This window comes from Pyxicephalus adspersus, chromosome 11, assembly GCF_032062135.1.
Source record: "Pyxicephalus adspersus chromosome 11, UCB_Pads_2.0, whole genome shotgun sequence".
Lineage (NCBI taxonomy): Eukaryota > Metazoa > Chordata > Amphibia > Anura > Pyxicephalidae > Pyxicephalus > Pyxicephalus adspersus.
In genome coordinates, this window is record NC_092868.1 from 29790212 (window position 1) to 29807366 (window position 17155).

Consider the following 17155-nt stretch of genomic DNA (forward strand, 5'->3'; position numbering starts at 1 on the left):
GTATGTCTTAAATCAGTGATTTAAAATCTAATCCCTAACATGGCCTTTCCTTTTTTTGCCTCTTGTGGTCTATTAAATATACTGGGTGACAGGCTAAGAAAGAGGAAGAAATCCTTAAAAGAATTATCAGGTCATGGGAACCTCTGCTAAAACAAATTAATTGACAGACATTGGGCAAAATGGCACCTATGCTGGAGAAGAATAGAAAGAATGTCCCCAGTCAGTCCTGTTTGGTTCCGCTCTAAGAACTACAGAATGCTACCCCTGTTATGAAGATGAGGAGAAGAGTGAAGTTCTGCAATCCCCGATCAGGAGAGAACAGCCTGGTTTAACAATGCTGCTCCTCCATAGATACAGTGGCCCTGATTTATGAAAGCTCTCCAAGGCTGGAGAGGATACACTTTCATCAGCTAAGTGATCCAGCAAACCTGGAATGGATTTCTTCCAAGTCATTTGCTAGTAGATATTTTGAATCCTGGACCAGATTAATTCCAGGTTTGCTGGATCACCCAGCTTCACTGATGAAAGTGTATCCTCTCCACCCTTGGAGATCTTTAATAAATCAGGTTCAGTAAGACAGCACTGTGAACTGTGAGGTCTGAAATTGTATTTCTGGCAGTCATCAGGTGAGTCAAGTACTGGAACCAAAAACCCCAGACAGTTTGTATTTTTTGAAAGAGTGAGCAAAATTTCTCCTAATACAGTGTCTCATCTGGAATCACATAATGATAAATGGTTTTGAGTTCCTTGTCATTTAGAGTTCCTATTTCCAGACATTAGCTGTATAATAAAAAGTAATATAGCTGTACTGCAATCAAAGGTTTCCTTCCGTGCAAACTGCAACAAAATTTAACCTTCAAGTGCATAAAGAAATTATTTTTCTATGCAGTCATTTTATCAGATTAAACAGTTACATTTTCCACTTGTTTAAGTATTGATAAAAGGACAACTGTTTTGTGGTTGTGGGGTATCATACCCATATGATAAAACACCTTTTTTCATGAGTTTAAAAGCACAGAAAAGCCATTCCACAGTCCTAGTAGACTATAAGGCAATGTGTTATATAATTGACAGGGACCCTTGTGGTTGATGTGTTGCTTTGTGTCTACTAGTATTGCAGTATGACTTTTATGTGCTTTTAAATTATTAAAAAGATGTTTTTTTTACTGTATGTGAATGCTGACCTATTTTGGATGCACTGCTACTACATGACAGAGCACAAGGACCGTATCACTTGATGAAAAATCCACGTCTAGCACATGAAAGGTTTAACTGGTTTATTTTTTATGTGGGGCAACCTAGGATGGGACTAAATTACTAAAATATCAAATCATGTCAAAACCATCTGCACATAATTGGGTATCCAAAGTATGTAGAATTTGCTTTGCATATACCATATATACTTGAATATAACCCAATTTTGTGCAGATGGTTTTTTTGTGGTTCTCCACAACAATGTTTGAATACAACTGCCGGTTATTTTGTTACGCTGTATGTAAGCCTAATACACAACTTTTATCTGTTTTATCATCGAATTATATATCTTTAATTCAACAGGAATTAGCTTCATGTTTGTAATCATTATTTTTCCTGATTGTACTTCTCCTATATCTTTTACAGAAAGTATATTGAAAATGAAAAGGATAAGTATACATTTTATAATATGAATATAATTAACAGGTGGTATATCCATTTAATGCTCACATGTGTACATTTAATATAAAATGAGAACAGAGGGTTTTCAATGTCCCTTCTCTTCATTTGCAGTCATCCCTGGCACTCACTATCCAATTCTGTGATGGAAAAACTCATGTCTGATAATATTGTAATTTGTACAAAAATGTAGGGAATAAGTAAAACATTCCAAGATTTTATCTTTAAAAATAAATTTTTTATTTAAACTTTTTTCAAAAACCAAAAAAGCAATAAAATTCCTACCCACCAAAATAGAAAATTTTCCTGTTAATATCCCAACCCTCTTTCTGTTTGAATATCCCTTGAATATCCCAGTTGTTCCTACATATTTAGCTCCCTCCAAAGATAGTAATTATAATATTTTCAATTTCAACATGTCCAGTTTATAATGTAAAAACACACACACTAAAATGCTGATTTTAAGTTGAGTTAAGTTAAAAAGCTGGGTTTAACACCAGTATGAGTGTCTCTATGCATTCCTACCTATATTCATATGTGTATGAAAAGCAGTATAGGCATCATGTCATACTGGTCTTTACTCCTGATTTTGCTAACTAACTTCCTATACTTGCCTACGGGTCAGCCTCCTCTTCTTTCTGCTTACAGGTCCCTTTCCTGCCTCAGGACTTTCCAATCAGCTGTAAGTTATGATGTCACAGATAATACCTGTTAGATTTCCACTTACTGCCTAATAATATAAACAAATAAATATAAATTGTCTGTATTAGGGATTGAGATAACTGTGTAAAAAAACTTCAACTTGAAGTTCAGTTTTAGGTGATTATAGGAAAAGGATCTTCCAGGTTTTTAAAGCAATAATATCTTATAGCAGTACTATAAATAAGTTGCAAGCAAGCAGGTTGTTTTTGTAGAGGAGACAAGCAATGTCCCTTCTGCAATAAAACATATTTAGCTGCCCATTGACAATTTTTTTCTGAAATGTACACTGAGATGCACAGCCCATGGTTTGATACTGGGTATCCCAACACCTCCTTGGCTGCTTGGGGAGGAATTAGCTGTATAGGAGTCATTCTGGCCTGGCCAATCAAGTTGGCAGAATACCTGAACAAGAAGACCAGGTGAAGTTTGCAGCACTGTTGCTGGAGCGGGGGAAGGTGAGTGTACAAACAATGTGCTGTCTGCAAAGGGTTATGGTTAATAAAACTGAGAATAAAGTCTTTTTAACTTTGCCATGAGGACAATGGATCCTTGAAGACAAAAAGATATTAAATAATTAAAAAACTAAATAAATGTAAAACTTTAATAAGCAATAAGTAGGGCCAAGTGATTACCACATCTCCTGCCTTATGGCAATGAAAGTTTGTTTAATTTGGTAAAAAAGACACTTCCAGCCATGACTTGTCTTGGGATACTGTGCTATTGTTTCTCTCTAAGACTTATGTTGTGGAGATTGATTTATGAATGCGCTCAGTGCAAACTCTGGTCTGTGAGAATCTCTAAGATGGTTAAACGTACACTAACCTCTTATTTGCTAAAGCCATACCAGTTTCTATTTTCTGTGCATGACCTGTTAAGATTTGGAATTATGTTCTTACAAATTTACAGATGCCGTACACACATCCCTATGGCTATGTATTAGAATGTAGATTTTTTTAACTGTCCAATTTTCCTTCTTCTTAAAAAACATGTCATAACAATAAGGTATACATACATAAATCTATAAGATGGTTAGACATACACTATACTCTTATTTACTTTTTATGAGTGTTTTATAGTTACAAAAAGATCATATGAGCTTTAATGCTAATAACTGAACAATAGCTGCCAATACTAGGGGAAATGTCTTGCACCCTAATATAGTCTTCCTTTAGTATAGTATCTGTTATTTGCTATATGTTAACAAATGTTTTCAATCCTGGACCAGATCCATTTCAGGTTTGCTGGATCCCCCATTGATGAAAGTGTATTTTCTCAAGCCTTGGAGAGCTTTAGCAAATCAGGCCCAATGAGTCTGATTTATTAAAGTTCTCCAAGACTAAAGAAGATAGACCACCATGGTGAACCTTGGTGGCTCTGCAGACTTGGAATGATTCTAGTACAGGACTGAAAACATTGCCAAGAAATAACAAATAATTTAAAAATCCATTCCAGGTTTGCTACATCACCCCGGTTCTCCTACGATAGTCTATCTTCTTCAGTCTTGGAGAAATGTAATAAGGCAGGCCCAATGTTTACAGTTAAAACATAGGGTGGTTTTATGAAATAAAAGTATCTACAGCAGACAAATACGGTTCATGCTACTGCACTTAATAAGGCATTAATATTACATACAGTAGTGTAAAATGCACCTATATCTCAATAATACCTGGTGATCCAGCTATCAAAGTCTTTGTTCAGACACTTCCTGTTAGAGGGTAACAATGCCATCCTGTCACTCTGGCTTGCAAAAAAAACTGTCCTGTTCAACACACATTATAAGGAAACCCTCCTTAAGAATTTGCCATGAAGCCAGTCCTGCAGTGCATGCATGTGGACAGAAGCTGTAGGAGGTTATTAGCACTGAACTACGGTATATATTATTACTATTATTATAAATTACAGTAATCCCCCTCTATATTGCTGTTCATATATCACGGTCCCGGTATATCGTTAATTTATATTTGGAACATAACTAGGTTTTGTAAATACTTTATTACTGTACTGAAAAAATAACCATAGGCTACGCTACTATACAGTACTGTACAGTACTCACTATAAATGGGATATTTCCACAAATGTACCTAATTCATCTCGCTATATGCTTGCAAATATTTTCTGCATGTGTTTAAAGATTGTGGGGGGTAATTTACGACTTAAACAATAAACAAAAAGCAATTAGTGGTGGCTTTCGTGTATTATGGATTTTCGTTTATCACTGGTGGTTTGGAACATAACCCCTGCGATAAACAGGGGACTACTGTATTAGGATTTCTGTATTTCTATTCCTCTTTTTGGCAAGTACAGTAATTACCCAGCATATATTTACCATTGCAAATTTTATCATATACTACTTCCTTCTCTAATGACCCTAATTCATGAATACCTGAAGGTTTCATGCGATAAAAACACCTTCCATCAGTATATCTATATATAGAAATATAATAAAATATCAATAATTAATATTTGTCCATCAAATGAAGAGCACCAGTAACAACACCTATATCTAAAAAAAAAAAGAAAAAAACATATAGTACATTTCCTTTAATTAGTACATTAATATTCCCTAGTGATATTCACAAACTACTCCATCCTGTGACTTCATTGCACCTTAACACATCAGAAATGAGAAAATCCTTTCTTTATACCTCACTATTACCATCTGCCACAAGGGAGCCTCTCTCTCTGGCAGCTGCCTTTCCTACAAAGTGCTGTAAGATTATTTGCATAAAATAAGAAATAAAAAAACAGACAAGACTACATAGCATAGTAAAGATAGATTTATGATAACTACACGTTCTCTTCAGTCAAAAGCATGCTTTTGCTATGATACACGAATGGTGATGATCAAATACAAAAATGTGCATCCACATGTACAGTCTGAAAAACACTGGACCAGCCAGCTGGCACACAGTACTAAGAACTTTAGGCCTGATTTATTAAAGCTCTGCAAAACTGAAGAAGATATCACTGGGCGATTCAGCAAACATGGAATGAATCTGGTCTGGGAATGAAGACCTTTGCCAGCTAATATAAAATGATTTTAAGAAATCCCTTTCAGGTTTGTTGGATCAACCAGGTTCTCCCATGATAATCTATCGTCTCCAGTCTTGGAGAGCTTTATTAAATCAGACCCTTTCTGTTCCCTTGATCTGTTAAGATCAGTTGTTGATCTTAAGTATGTATTCATTACTAACACATACATGGTTGGATATGACATTGTTATTACATATATATATATATATTTTTTTTTTTTTGCTAGGAATAAAACACATTGCACTCTTATGTCTTAAAAAGTAAGGCTAAACGCAGCCTAGTGTTTTTTTTTAACATGGTGTTTACTGTGTGCCTACTACTGCCTACAGCTGGGTGCCCATGTACAGTTTTTGGGCCTGATTTATTAAAGCTCTCCAAGGCTGGGTGAAGCTAGGTGATCAAGCAAACCTGGAATGGATTTCTTGAATGTAATTTGCTATTTGCTAGCTTTGAATCTCGGACCAGATCCATCCCAGGTTTGTTGGATCACCCAGCTTCACTGGTGAAAGTGTATTCTCTCCAGCCTTGGGGAGCTTTAATAAATCAGGGCCTTTATGTAGAGCTTGCGTGAGCAGAGGCAAGTGGTAAATTTTAAGTCTTCACAGGCGGTTGGGCAGCAAAACATTGCATTAAACATATTCGTTTTAATGATAAGCATCGTTTGTAACAAATTACAAGTGGCAAAAACTCCTTCAACTGCTTCTAAAAAACACTAATCTAAACCTAACATTAGCTTAGACACAAACAAAAACATTTGGTCTGTTTCATGACACTAGAGAATGCATAGGCTATTTTCTATGTTGTATCTTTACCAGTATGGTATATAAGATTTTACAAATAAATAAAACCCAAATTAGTATTAACACCAAAAAACTTACAAACTTTTTTCTGAACATCCTCTAAAAGACTTGAATTTTAGATATTTTTTAGCTCTATTTTGTAGTATCCACAATCAAAATAAATATGAATTATGACTTGGGTTTTTGGAGTTATAAATGGGGAGTTTTATTTCCCTTAATAATAAAATTGCACATCCTCCTTTCTTGGTAGCCATAGCAAGAAGATGCAGATCTTCCCCATCAGTCCCTAAGCAAAATCTATTAAGTAGTTACCTTTGGCTTTTATCGGTGCATCTACAAAGCTGCCATTGTGAAGTTTCAATATCACAGCCTACCACGTTTATTTACGAAGAACCCCCTAACCTAAACCTACCCTAGGACAATGCAATGTGCAGTTTAGAATATAGATTCACATAGCACACAACATTAATACGCAACTGCAAAGTAAAGATATGATAAACATAGCCATTTTGTATACCTTTTGTTTACATATATTGACACAGGCTTTTCCACCTATACATTTTATGTCTAAAGTATATTTTATTCACATTGCAAGAGTAATTTGACTGTCTGCCGCAAGAGGCTGCTGTTCATTAGTTAATGGTCTCTGTTGAAACACTGGAACCATGCAGCTATATTCAATTGGTTTCCATGGTGACCATCGCTTTCCGTTAGTTATTAACTTATATGTGGCTGGCTCTACCTAATTGATGAGGCAGTCCTTTCTCCTAGCTTTTCTTCTGCTAGTATATTTACTGTATTTTTCTTTTCTGCAATATGTTTGCTATATTATCATATTATCAAAGAGGTTGGGCTATCACAAACACCGCAGTTTGTTTAATTATGTAATTACTTTGTGGTCTGAATACAATTTAAAGATTTAAATCTGGAATTGGAATTACAGCAATATTTCTTTTTTTTCTATAAATACACATGTGAGATTCTGACATTTAATTAAAATTGAACCCACTAATATAGTGTTATTGCAATATGGTGATGCCAGATTGATATGATATAACATAACTAAGTGCAAGACAAAGATAGGGTTTTTTTTAATCAATATATATAGGATATACTAAATCTTTAGCATATTGGATGTTATGAATCTTAAAGAAAAGAAACATCAGAAAGCTGCATAAATAAAAAGGAAAACCAATTTATAGGATGTGATGCCTGCTAAATGACAGACATTTTAGCATTTTTTCTATTCACATCATTTTCGAAAAGCTACTAACCTAAAGGAATATAAGAACAATACCAAAACTTAAGCCAAATGTTTGCAAAGAAGTACAAATGTTTTGGCTAATTGCATTTACCTATTACATTGGTACTCGTAACTCTGGAGGAATACATTGGATTTTCTTATCCCGCTAGACACTGGTGAAAAAAAATTGAGGGGGCTGGCAAGAATATAGGAAGGATGCGTGTTATGAAGAAATGTGCTGACATTTTATCAGCAACATAGGTGGCTTACAAGCATAATTAAAAATGCAACAAACTGTGTAAAACATCCTACATTGTCAAGAATAAATTGAAAAGTTGATTTCCAGTGCACACATATTTTCAGATGATGCAATCACTCCCACATAACATTTAATATTCTCACATTTTAGATTTATCACTTGTATTATATCTATATATTGTTTATATTATAATTCCTAAAATTCCAGCAGGAAAAATACCAATATCCAATAATAATCATAATTAAATAATCTTACTAATACTTTCTCCTATTCTCTAAAAAATCTAAAGAGGAAAGAGTGAAAGAAAAATGAAAGCCCATAAAACTTTAAAGGGACAGAATACGATTTGATAATAATTTTCTACCATTGCATCTTATATTTCCAAATTAAACCGTTCTCCCAGAAGAGTATGATGTTCCATCAACAATGTACCCATCAATATTTAGATACACTAGAACCATACCATGTACCAAGTTCCCTAAAAAAAACATTTATTACTTATCTCTGTTGCATTTATATATGGTAAGGATGAATCCAACTTTATTTAAAAAAAAATTACATATGGTACTACCAGTCCACATTCCACTGAAGGTACTGTAATATATTAAAAATGGTACTTGCTCTACGCCTGATGTCCTGGCTCTAACCTATGTTTATTGTATTTTTTTTTATATTTAGTCAATTTGAGCATTGTTATTGTGCTCATTGTACCTTTTTTTTCTTGGTATCAGTTGTGGTATTTATTTTTTGTTGTTATGCCTATCCATTTTCAATAAAAACTGATTGAAACTAAAATTTTACTGCTTTTAGTAATCACCACTAAACTAATTATATTTATTTTTTTAACATTTCAGTTCTGCGTTTAATAATCACATAATCTGGTAATTCACACAATGGATGCCATTAAATCCCACTGGGTATCCGGTAACTGTGTTCCTTTAAATGTTGTAATATTGTATATAAAGGAAACAGCATCCTTACTTACTTACTTACCGTAGAATACAAATTCCTCTATATCTCGCAAAATGTATTGACACTTGGCCAAAGGGTCTCAAAGTGGCAGACAACATCAATAACTATGGTGTAAGGTTAAAACATTTTTGATCCGTTAAGTTTTTATTCTATTATTCTATTTTCAAAAACCTACATTTGCATAATGTACTGATAAAATGGAAGATCTTTCTAAGATTGTATTCAGTGATATCCTTTAATGAAGCTTAAAGATCACCCCCCCCCCCCCCCCCCCGAATAAGTTCCCAAATCATTTTGTATGCACCTAAACAGTTTGTTGTTTTGGGATATTGGTTTTTATAAAAACAATAATCCAAGGATGAAATAAAAAGACATTTGACCCTAATTAATACAAATATACAATAATAACTTTTTTTACTTAAAAAAATGACATTAAAAGATAAAGTTTATTTTCACTTAAGAAGAGTAAATAATACCATTGTTTAACTCAGGCTTTTTTTGTTAAGGAGGTTTTTAATCACCCATTCCCTCACTCCCTGAAATGAATTAATGTGTGCTAGTAACAAATAATGAAAGTGTAAGCCTTTAGTCTATTTAAAAATTCCCAAGACTTTACATGTATCATAAAATAATGGATAATCATCTTCTTTGAAATCATTTTGCTTGGGGCAAAATCTGTTAAGAATTTTTTAAATGCAGTTCATTGTCCCTAATGGCACCGTTTTCACGAGCAATGATAATTTCTACCATCTTCCCTTTAATTCACATATGCTGCCTCTGAATAACGAAGATATATTCATAGACTCAATATATGGCAAGGCTAAGCTTTTCTTATTAATTTGATACAATCATTTCTTCATTGCTATCCTTGGTTTCTTAATATTCCAGAAAAACTAAGTTAATACTTGGTAAAAATTGACTAAATTATTCTGTTTAATAGAAATGGTCAGATTCAACATAGCTCAATTTCTGTAACAGATATGATTCAAAAAAATTAATTCATCCAATCAAATTTAATGGAACAAATTAAATTTTTTTTAATAAATTATATTTTTAATTGCTGCTGGATAATTTACTTCATTTAAGTCATTTAACGGTTTGTGATTGCAAATGTTCTTCTGCACAATATGCACAGATGTGCATGCTCCTAACCATAAGACTGCACCGTTACTGATGGCCTTTGATATCTTTTAACACCTGGGGACCAATCAGTGTGGTTCCCAATCATGTGATTACAATGTTAGCTATGACATAGAGATCATAAACTTTTTTTTAATTAATTATTGATGTACCTTCTAGTTTATTTCTTTCTCTATGCGGAGAAAAAAAATACAGTGTTAAAAAAGTTAAAAATTCGCATTGTCTACTTTTCAAACTATAATATATAATAATATATATAATAATATGTAACCAAATAAAAGCCCATATGTTCCTAAAAAATGTAAAAAAAAGAATTCAAGTAGTACAACTGTAAAGCTAATTGATGTATCCTGACACTGATAAATTTGGTCTGGACATCAATTGACTTTGATCATGAAAGAGGTAATATCCCTGGGTTACATATGTCTTTATCCTGTGACAATACCTCCTCCATTAAAAAAAAAAAACATTAGTAATTCTGATTATATTCTGTTTGTCTTAAACCACAATAAACCTAAACATTCTTTTCAAGAACCTTCCACAAAACTGCATTTAAATTCTAGGAATCATCCTTGACCCATGGTTTTTGCGATCTTGATCTGTCTGAAAGGGACCCATCAAAAATATTCCCTACCAAAAAAACAAATTAATCTTAGAAATGGAGCATTTAAAGATAAATATTCCAAAACAAGTCTCAGGTATCATTAGTGGCTCATCAATATCTACTCATATAAGTGCACATGAAAAAGTCCAAATCTTCTGCCAGTGTTTTCCTGATGTTTTAACTTAATAGTTAACACTAATGTAAGGTCATTATTTCATTATTTCTATCTAGTAATGTATAACATGAATAACATTAGATGGATGGATGGATGGATGGATGGATAGATCGATAGATAAATAGATAGATAGATAGATAGATAGATAGATAGATAGATAGATAGATAGATAGATAAATCTTTTGACAGCTGTGGAAAAGCCAGGGACTGTGAGAAAGAGAGAAACCTGTTTTTGTCTTCTGAACAGGCATCGAACCAATCACAGAAATAATATTTCAATGTTTTTATGATTTGTCCCTTTTAACGGACAATGCTACCTTATTTGTTAATCATTCATACAATTACTGGATTATCGTTTATTTTCTCTGTTAAATTAAACTGAAGCGTCTTTGCTTTATTTAATTTAAAGGAGGATTTTACATTTTTAGAATTTAAAATTATTTCCTCCTTGGCATTCAGCCCTGTAGTAAAATTACATTTTACTTTCTGAACAAAATTTCTTGTTGATATCAGCCATTTTTTTTTTAGAATAATCAAAAGTATTTCTGTAATTCCTGGCTGTATTTCTGTAATTCCTATTCCGTATTTCTGTATTCCTGTAGTTCCTGACAAATGCATAAAGAAATCCTACATGACCTCCTAATTCATCATACCATATTAATATGTATTTTTGGCACTGTTATTTTTTTTTTTACTAGTTCTAACTTTTACAGTTGATCTTTTAACTTTTACAGTTAAAAGGTATTGTGTATCATTACAAATCAAGTGATTAATGAATTGTCATCATTTGCAATTTGCAAGTATTTATCGGTTTGTGATATGTTTTTTATATTATTGTATAATAAATTGCAACAAATTGTTTTATTTAACATAAAGTGTGATTTTAGTGTTGATATTTGGCACTATTAAAACCCATGTAAAGTTTCTCTGTTGGGAAAAGAAAACCCTTTGACATAGATGTAAAATCTACCATATATCTAATATTTCAGTGAGATCAACAAAATATTGTTAAGGATCTACTTATTCATTTCTTCATCCAAGATTCACACACTAATTTCCACCCAAGGTTCACACACATTAATTCTAAATGAAAAAAGTGTAAATCCTTGGAAAAATGTGTGAATCCTTAGTGAAAACATTGATAAACTAAACTTTCCTTGTAAAATTTAGATCTTTTCAAGGGGGAAATTTCAAACATAAAATCATTGCACTCTACCTGTACCTTTTGTAGGAAATTAATGCAATTTTAAGGTAATTAAAATGTTAAAGAAAGTCTGAACACCAGTAAAGAAAAGCAATACCAAATACCGTATTTTTCGCACTAAAAGACCATAGGACGCACCTAGGTTTAGAGGAGAAAAACAAGAAAAAAAATATATTGAACCACCTTCTCAATCTGTTTGTGAGTAGACTAGCCCTCTTTAAAAATACAAAACACAACTTACCACACGAGCCTGCTGTGTTCTCCAGGTCCACGAGCCTGCTGTGTTCTCCAGATCCATGAGCCTGCTGTGTTCTCCAGGTCCACGAGCCTGCTGTGCTCTCCCGGTGGAGCCGCCATCACTATCAGCCAGGCGAGGAGGCTATGCTAAGGAACGAGGAGCCAGGATCCGGGGGGGGGGGGGGTGCCAGGCTAAATGACCCTCAGCCCCTGGCCGGCCCCCCTCAAAAGTCTACAATCGCTATGGACGGGCTGGCTGTTAAAGGGCCAGCCCGTTAAAATATGTTAAAGGGCAATTAACTGGTTAGGGAGAAGAGGCCCAAGGGTTATTGTCAAAAGAATGCATTTCAGTCAGTAAAAACTTTGATGTAGTGTTCCTCAAGGGCTTGTGTTAGTCCATTCCACATAAAACATAAAAAATGGCCTGGACAAGATTATTGGCACTCTCAACCTAATTCTTTGTAGGACATCCTTTGAACAAAAATTCCTGAATAACTGTTGTTAATTGCTTTTGGTAACAGTCTTTTACATCTCTCTACTGGAAATTTGGACCACTCTTTCTTTACCAGCTGCTCAAGGTCTCTTAGATTTGAAGGGTTCCTTCTCCCAAATGCTGTTTTTAGATCTCTCCCTAGGTGCTCTATGGGAATTAGATCTGGATTCTTTGTTGGCCACTTAAGAATGCTCCAGCGCTTTGTCTTAAACCATTTCTGGGTGCTTTTTGAAGTATGCTTTGGGTCATTGTCCTGCTGTAGGACCAATGACCTTTGGCTGAGACCAAACTGGGCCGTACATTGCTCACCGGAATTCTTTGGTAGTCTTCGGATTTTATAATACCATGCAAACAGTCAAGACTATCAGTGCCTGAAGCAGCAAAGCAACCCCAAAACATCAGTGAACCTCTTCCATATTTGACTGTAAGAACTGTGTTTTTTTTTTGAAGGTTTCTTTTTTTTCTGTAAACAGTCGATTGATGTGCATTATCGAAAAGCTGTATTTTTGTCTCATCTGTCCAGAGGACAGTGGAATCCTTCTGGGAGAATGTCCTCTGGGTGCCAAAAATTTTGTCCAGGCCATTTTTGATCATTTGTGTGGAATGTCTGATTTTTTTCTCTGTTTTTTTTGTGTTTATCCAGTGCCAACAAAAGAAAATTATAATCTACGGCAGACGCGCCTTGACAGACTGAAATGGGACTGAAGATGGGCAGTATAAATGTAGATCAATTTAAACATAGATAGAAATCATGCACCAACATTTTGCTTAAGGAAGCCCACTTCCTACACTTGAGCAAACAAAAAGATAAAAGGACTTATTGGAACACTGAATATTAGTATGTTAAGCAGCACCACTCAATGCTAAGTGGCACCTGTAATCTTCTTTAAAGGAGGGGGTAACACCTGATGCGCATTTTATAAAGCTTCCATAAATCATTTGTAAGGCTGCATGTTGATTATTTCATACAGTTTTAGGCATCATGCCGGAAAAAAGGCATTTGAAGAGATTACAAAGACAGACAGGGTGGATTCTCACAGTACGCTTGTTTAGCCTGGAAAAAAGGCAATTTAGAGTTGACCTAATTAAATAAATCCAAGGTCCATAGAAACACTTGAATGATGTACTATTTATCCCAAAAACTGTGCAAAGGGGAATATTAGCTGCATATGGAGAAAAGTTGATTCTATCATTAGTATAAAAATTAGTTCTTAATGGCAGAAGTGATTAAGCTGTGGAACAGTCCTACAACATAAGACAGTAATGGCAAAATCAACATCATTTAAAAATGTTTGAATTAATTTAAGAAGTTTTTTTTAAGTTAGCATTGCTAAAGATAGTGTAGTATTTTGTGATCCAGAGGACTAATCTGACTTTTTTACCAATCTAAGAGGCTAAACTGGCCATGACTGAATAGGTTCTGGTTTTGCATTCTTCCAAATCTGCTAGACATTTTTACATTACATTAAATACTTCAGTAAAAACCAGGATTTTGTTCTTGTCCTCAAAATGGCGTTAGAAAAAGGACCTTGTTTTATAGTCACACCATGACGCTGAGTCATGTATACTGTGTAACAAACTCTTGCTATCTGGGACATGAGTTTGTTACACATTTTACATGAAGACACAGAACCATCTGCAAAAGATTATGCAGAATTAGAGGGATATCATGTCCTCAAAGGGTGTTGTCTGGCTTGTTTTAATACAAAGTTACAATTGATTTTTGTGCACAGATCTCTTATAGAAGTATAAGGGTCTCCAGCCTTTCTACCACAAGACTGCTTATGCTAAATAGAACTTACCTACATTTAAGTGCTAACACCCTTTGGGGACATGATATCCCTCTGATTCTGCATACAACCACTAAACCTAGAACATAGGACTTCATAGGACATCATCCCACAGAACTATGTAAGTGTTACTACTAAAATTCCTCTTCACAAATTGCCATTAATTAACTTATTTACATTGGCTTGAAATATTTCAACTATCAATCAGTTATTCAAAATATTTATATATACATATACTCAGCTGAATACCCTTTTGTTATCTAATATATTAAGGTTATCCTGCTATAGATACCATATTAATTCAAAATATCTACATCTACAACAATTATTTTTTATACTGGTTATTTTAAGACCCAAGTTAAATATTGTTCAATTGTTTTAGATACAACTCACGCAAGCAACCAACGCATGTTGTCAAAAACACCCCTGAAGAAGCCATACTTGGCGAAACGCGTCGGGTACATTAAATACCATGTTTTGATGGTTAAACATTCTGTATGGTTAACAATTTATAAGCTGACGAGTTGTTATATGTCTAGTGCCTACTAGTGGCCTTTGGTGAACCCCAAGAAAATATTGGGGTTCAATTCTACCATTGATTACTGTACACTGTATCGAGCAACCTTAATGCTCTAATCACTATTTATGACCACTAGTTTGTTCAGTGGCTATCCTTTATTTATTTATATTATTTTCATTATACTTATTGTATGTATGTTTATGAATACATCGTTTGTGCCAGAAACCCTGCTTAAATCTCTGTCTTTACTTTTAATGGTCTACAGACTGAGCCCATGTGATTTTAAATGTTTACCTTTTAGATAAAAGTTTTAAAAAAAAAAGCACATCATGAATGTATTTATATACAGTATTTTTTTTGGCAATTCTGTTGTTTTCGGTTTTATATGTTAGTAGTAACGGTCATATATGTGCCCCAGGTTTACTCAAGTCAAAGCAGGCTTACTGCATTATAGATAAAAATAAGTACCTTTGTTTATTTTCTGGATGGTTTATATTTGGGTATATACAGTACTATTTATTCATGTAACCTACAGAAATTATTCATAGGGTCTTTATTTGTTAAAACATATAACTACAATTCAGCCAAGGGTGATAATATTTTTTATCAGCTGTAAATCAGTTTTCATTAAAAGCATCAGTGTAAAGATTCAGAAACATCAAAGTACAGTTAGGAATTTATCACCATCCAAGTGAAAGTTACCACATGGCATATCAACACGAGTGCCTAAAGGTATATTTCAGCTTACATTATTTTCCTTCATGCTACGTAGTGCTTATCTGTAATGCTTGCACTGAGCCAAATAGCATTGGCAGGAACTCATCAAAGCTTGCTTCAAGCTACGTCATATGAAAATAAGAATGGACTGAAGGTTTAGTCAGCATTGATGCTGAAAGCTTTGTTCTTCACAATCTCAAAGGAGGTCCCCACTGCATGAAAGGTTTTGGCAGCAAGACTAGTTGTGAGGCTATCTTTTTGAACAACAGCTACATGTTGAAAGTCAGACGTCATCTCTAGCATAATTTTGGACACCCACATATATGAAGATCAGACAATTCAGTCTGACTATGTGGCCAGTCTGATTCAGTAACAGACTGTGCTATCTTAGGCCATGCACAAATCTACTGAATCCATTCATTTACTCACTGTTGTTGAAATTTGATCTATTAAACTTTTTATACCTGAACTGGCTCTTCACAATCTGCATTTCCATGGTAAATACCATCAGCAAACACTAATTGTACAGGTGTTTTATTAGTTATCAGGTAATGCTATTTCCTCTCCCTTTTCATACCCTTTTATTAGAGAAGTTGTCAGGAAACCTGCAGCGCTCTATGTTGCCTGCTGGTGGCACTGGTTTAGCACACCTTGCATGTACTTCCCCTGGCAACCAGCAGGGAGGGGCTTGCTGCAACCTGGAGCTCATTATTAGTAAGCCTATACAGACTTCACTTGCCTCCCTCTGCCTTAGCATTGGATTTGAAACCTTCTACCTAAGTCCTTGCTGGGGCTCTGGCCACTTGCCTTCCTTGAAATCATGCCCCTGACACTCTTGCCCATTGTAATTATCTGTTTATAGTGTCCTGTCACTGTATGTTTAAGGATTCTTGCACTATTCGCTGTTGTTTGCTGTGTTTTTGAATGCACTTACTTCCAATAAATACACTTTACTTATCACTGGCTTTTTAGTGTATGCGGCCAATGCTGCTCTCTCTCCTGTTCCTGTTGTTAGAAACCCTGACACCTAAAGTGATGTAAGGAAAAATGTCTTAAGCTATTTATACACAGCAGTTTTAACTTTGATCTTCATTCAATTTTTGTGAAGGCAGAATTCAATCTCTTCAGAACTGTTTTTATTAATAGCATGTTGCATACGCTATCAAACAATTAAAACTTTGATTAGTTTTAGGCAAATTAACTTATACTTCTATCCCTAACAGCTTTCCACTTTCACTAAAAAAGAAGAAAAATGTTCATGCTATTCATTGTTGAGCCGTACCTACAATGAAAGCCCCATTGTGCACATTATGAACTTGCTGTAGTTGGCGGCTTGGTACATGCGAAACATCATAAACTACATGCTTTCTCTTAATTCGAAGAATGTTCTTAAATGATTCATGTTTTGGGGTGGCATACACAATTAGAATACTACTAAATCTAGTGTGACCAAAAATGCCCCTAATGCCAGCCCATTGCCTGTATCAGGGCTCTGGAGAGGTGTATTGGTACTATGATGTTTTGGGAATCTATACATTGTCTGCTCCTACCAGCCATTATCTTTAGGTAAGGTATGTAGTAAAAAAACATTTAGATTTTACTTGTTGATTAGG

General features: G+C 34.4%; 1 protein-coding gene across 1 annotated transcript in view; it reads right to left on the minus strand.

Annotated features, from left to right (window-relative positions):
• GRIK4 (glutamate ionotropic receptor kainate type subunit 4) overlaps positions 1-17155 on the minus strand; it is a 147755-nt gene that overhangs the window by 30144 nt on the left and 100456 nt on the right. The gene's annotated exons all lie outside the window — the stretch shown is intronic.